Raw genomic sequence first — 4632 nt, forward strand, 5'->3', positions numbered from 1 at the left:
TTTCCTTTATTTTAGTCCGTGTGATTTGTTTTAAAAGTCTGTTCATATTTTGTTTTAATCTTATCAACTTTTGTTTGTCCACTTTACCTGAACCTCTGTGTTCGTCTGAATCCCCCCTCATATTCTGATAAGGCATATGTATTTGTTGTGCAATTAGTTTGAATTTCAAGTTTGGACTGACTAGTTGACTCCTCGAGTGCATTTCTGCTTAGTCGGTATAATTCGAACCATGTGTCGATACTGTTTAAATGTCTGATTTTTGGCTACAATTGTGTATGTTAATGCTAATATAGTCGAGTCGACATGTGTCGTCAATTAGTTTCAACTGTCTGAACAAAGTAAATCGATTTGTTTCTGTTGAACATTTGCCTGAATCAATTAAGAACCAGTTTTGCTTACTTATAGCTGTTGAATTGATCTGTAATGTAGAAAGGAATGTTTGGTTTAAACTCTGAATTGGAGGGCATGTGCACTCATGCACAGCATGTACATTGGCGCACCTCATGTGCTTTGTGCACAGCCTGTTTTCCTGCATAAAAAGGTTTTTGAAGTTAAATATGGTTTGACAGCATATGCTGTCAGATATATTCTACTGTCCATACCTTGCTTTAGTTTAAAAAGTATTAAACCCTTTAAAAGTTAAGCCTGCCAAGGGAATCATGGGATTAATACTTAAATAGCTGAGTGGAAACTGAAAAGAGATGGGCACATGGGAGGGGTATCTGATTAATTTAACAGGCTATAAAAGGTTTGATGTTAAGGTTTATAAAATGGAAGCACATCAAAAGAGAGAAGGGGATAGACATACAAGGAAAAGGGGGAAGCTAGAGGATTAAAGGCTAGAGAACCCTGAAGATTTGAGAGGGGATAGAGGACATCTGACTGAAAAGAAGGAATTAGAATTAGAGGGAAAAAAGAAAATAGGCAGACTGTGAGGAATTTCTGAAAGAGAGAGCTGAAATACAAATAGATACACAGAGGGGGATAGAGACTGAACCTTAAGAGCTGAAAAAGAAAAACACAAACACAGATAGAGAGAGGTTAAGGGATAGAAGCTGTACAATCAACAATCAGAAACTGTTTCCTCCTATTATTGTTTGGGTTTCAGTTGTTCAATTTGTTCAAAATCAATTCTGATTCTTTGAAATTCCAGTTGTGTCTACTAGTCGAGTGTTTTTGGTTCACTGCTGGTTTGGTGTGTCTGGAGTCCTGAGTCTACTCCACTGGGTGTTGCTGTCATTTGGCTACTGCTTTCTATTGGCCATAGTTGCATTTTTGCACTCGAGCCTGTTCTTGCTGTATTGCTTTGTCTGCTGCTATCTTGCCCTGCTGCTGCTGCTATTTTGTTTCTTGTTGCTGCTGATTTCCCCATCTTTTTCTTCTTCTCCTTTGCATTTTCAGTGTTTCCAGGTACACATTTCAAATCCAACTTTGGTGTTAACTGTAACAATTCAAAATCATGAAATGAAAGGAGTTTCTTGAAGAAGATTTAGATATCTGTTTTGTAATGCTTGTGATATACTGACTTCAGATTGTATAAATTGATTAGTGTGATTCAGTAATGAAAGATTAGTTAGATAATACTCAATCAAGTTTAGCCTCTAGCTTCTTAGTTTGTAGTTGTTTGCTGGTACAAAAATGTAACGATACAATACATAGAGGGCATGGAGAATTAGTATAGATTTTGACTGGATTCCCGTTTAACTGAACGACATGCATAGAATAGAATATTTCCACCTTACACAAATGTTCCTTGTTCATTTTAGTTTTCTTTTATCATAACTCGTTGGGCAGTACATAATATTATATTCAAATCCCATTAGTGACAATGCCTAGCAGTTAATTCCTTTAATTCAGCCCCAATAAGTCTAGTAAATTGCAATTCAAGAAACGTTTGGACACAAGTATAATGTTGGGTCAATCTCGAGTGTAATTTCTTTGTCCAATTAAAGTATGTTTCATAAGTTATGACATCCCTCCACTTTGTAAATAATCAATCAGAAATTGATAAGAATCCGAATTAGGCAAAAGCCTATAGTTGAATTAGCATGTACCTTTTCTTCTAGTTTTAGAGACAAATGCATTAGAAATGTAGCCACTTTAGGATATCCTTTCTAAAAATAGAGATGAGCCTCGCCAAATAAAAAATGCAAAAATTGCGGGGCCCTCGATAAATAACCATAATAAATATTTTAGAATTCAGGCTAGGCCGTTTAGCGAATCTCACGGTCCTCCACTAAATAATAACGCGCTAGACTCTTCAGGCACGGTTTAAGTAAATTATATTCTTAAATTCGGGTGCACATTGATGTGACCCAAATTCAAATCTCAACGAAGTCGAAATGTGTTAACAACTACGGGTGCATTGATTGTGACGTGGTTCGAGATGCATTTTCACGACGTTGCAATTCTATAAAAATAAATGATAATGATAAAAGCGGTTTTAAACTTAATAAAAGCACATAAGTCATAACATGTATTTAAATCAGATATTTAGCCATTATAACAATTTAAGCGACCGTGCTAGAACCACGGGATTCGAGGGTGCCTAACACCTTCCCTCGGGTCAACAGAATTCCTTACTTAGAATTTCTGGTTCGCAGACTTCATTTGGAAAAGTCGAATATTTTCCTCGATTTGGGATTCAAGATAAACCGGTGACTTGGGACACCAAAAGCCAAACCTTTCCCAAGTGGCGACTCTGAATTAAATAAATAATCTCATTTCGAATATTGTCACTTAAATTGGAAAAACTCCACCCGCGCACCCTAACCCTTCGGGGCGGGCGCGCAAAAAGGAGGTGTGACAGCTCTGGCGACTCTGCTGGGGAATATTTACAAAGGGGTACCCAGAACCTCCGGTTCAGGGTTCAAGAATTCGAGCTTAGAATATTTGTTATATTTGGCTTTATTATCTGATATTTATTACATGTTTTGACATAACGTGCTACAATGTTTTTTTACTACTTTGATATTATCTGAACTGTGTATAAACTGTGCCGAACCCTTCTCTCTTTACCTCCGGGGAGAAGCTCGCTGGTCGAGGCTCCCTATTCTGTTAGTGTCGATACCTGAAATAAGAAAGAGGACGGATAAGTTACGAAGCCGGACGGCCTTTTGGTTCCCGGTAAGTTGCCCCTCCTCGACTCGAGTTGTCCGCTCGGGTACACAGTCTAGAACATCTACCCAGGTTATAAACCTAGTATAACGAAACCTCATGCCGGATCCCTAGTAGGAACGCTTATCTGCATCATGTTGCATTTGACATAGGGGACTCAACACAGGGGTTGGGTCCGTCTAGGACAGGCAACCTGGAATAAAAAGACCATCTTGCTGCATCCTGTTTGTTGTGCGCATCTATTTGTTTCAGATCTGCATGTTGACCGGTTTCCGAAAAATTTTCAAAATAAAAAGAATAGCAGGATAGGGAGATAATTACTTATTCTTTTGAAAAAAAAACCATGTCCGAGTGATGTCAAACCTAACCGGAATTTTCTAAGATATAAAAAAAAATAAAAAAAGCTTGCCTTTCAGTTTGACTATTCCTTTAATCACTTTCAAAATCCAAAAAATATATAAATAAAAAATCGAAAAAAAAAAATTTTGTTTCATTTGTAGCACCGCTTTAAAAGATTTTCAAAATTTCAAAAAAAGAGGAAATTTAAAATGTGTAAATATTTCCTTGGTCTCTTTTCAAAAATAAATAATAAAATGAAAAACAAAACATATAAAAAAAAGGGTTATTCTTCTTTTCTTTAAAGGATTTTATTTTTGTTTCCCCTATTTTGATCTGACCGAACTACGCGGGTCTGATTCTCACCGGATGTGAGATACGTAGGCAAACCTCATCGGTTCTGGCCCCAATTTTCAAAAAATCAAAAAATTAAATAAATTTCCCTTTAGTTTTTTCTTTAGAAAATATTAAAAAAAAAATAATATAAAGGTTTTCTTAAACTCAAATAAAAAAAATAGTCTCTTTCTTTCTGAAGTCTTTCATATGAAATAATGTAATAAGAATTAAAAACCAACAATAAAAATCTAAAAAAATACTCTTTGCTTTAGTCTCGCTTTTGTAAAATGTTTTTTTTAAAATAAAAAAAAATATAAAAAAAACAAAATAATATATATTTGAAAATTTGAATTTCGAAATATTAGGATTTTTCTTTAGAAGTGATTTTGTAAATAAATAAAACTCAGAATTTCACATCATTTTCTTAAAAGTCCCTCTTTCAAAATTTAAGGGGCAACATCATATACATTCTTTCTTCCGTAGAAAAGGTAAAACAAAAAAAACAAAAAAAAAAAAAACGACCAAACATATTTTCTTTTCTTGATAAATTTCCAGAATTCAAGACAAAAGCAAATAAATTGTAGAAGTCTTTCTTAAAAAAAAAGGAATTTTGTATAAGTAAATAAACAAAGAATAGTCTTTTGAGCCCTATGCTAAATGAGCACTTGCTTCTTTATTTTTGTTAGTTTCGAACTACGTAATGATCTGATTCACGTAGGCATCGTGATACGTAGGCAATCCTCATCGGATCCGGTCGCATTTCTTTTACTGCAAAATAAAAGAAAAACAAAAAAATAATAATAATAATAATAAAAAGGGGAAGAACCAATAAGAGGAAAAATG

The sequence above is a fragment of the Nicotiana sylvestris genome, chromosome 5 (genome assembly GCF_000393655.2).
Source record: "Nicotiana sylvestris chromosome 5, ASM39365v2, whole genome shotgun sequence".
In the NCBI taxonomy this organism is placed as follows: Eukaryota; Viridiplantae; Streptophyta; class Magnoliopsida; order Solanales; family Solanaceae; genus Nicotiana; species Nicotiana sylvestris.